Source organism: Amphiprion ocellaris, chromosome 15 (genome assembly GCF_022539595.1).
Source record: "Amphiprion ocellaris isolate individual 3 ecotype Okinawa chromosome 15, ASM2253959v1, whole genome shotgun sequence".
Lineage (NCBI taxonomy): Eukaryota > Metazoa > Chordata > Actinopteri > Pomacentridae > Amphiprion > Amphiprion ocellaris.
In genome coordinates, this window is record NC_072780.1 from 27,789,721 (window position 1) to 27,790,355 (window position 635).

The window sequence follows — 635 nt, forward strand, 5'->3', positions numbered from 1 at the left end:
AAATAAATGGTAACTGCCAGAACGCAGTCATCTTTGGAACCCTGTTGTTCCGGCATACTTTACTTCACTAAACTTCATTCAAAGTTTAAACAGGTCACAAGGCTTCAATTGTTATTCCTCTCATTCTGTGTTTCGATATCTTTTACAATTTTTATGCAGTCGCAGTTTAGGTTTTGTGATTTTTTTTGAAAATCCTGAATTTTTCTTCAGCTCTAAATTATGACCAAATACACACACACACACACACACACACACACACACACACACACACACACACACACACACACACACACACACACACACACACACACACACACACACACACATCTTATATCTTTACATCTGCACGTTTCTTAATGCACTTTAAAAATGTTTTCTCATTGAATGAATGGATTTCTATTCTATTTAATTCTACTCTACCCTATTTATTGTCTTGTATTCTCTTCTATTTAATTCTACTCTATTGTATTGTGTTGTATTGTATTGTATTGTATTGTATTCTATTCTATTTTATTCCACCGGGTGTCGCTGTCTGGCTCCTTTTTCTCCGTATCTAGGCTACCGTGCGCGTCCGCGTGTGAGAGCGCGTGCACATAGCGTGAAAAAAGAGAACGGAAGCATCTGCCTCCGAAGCG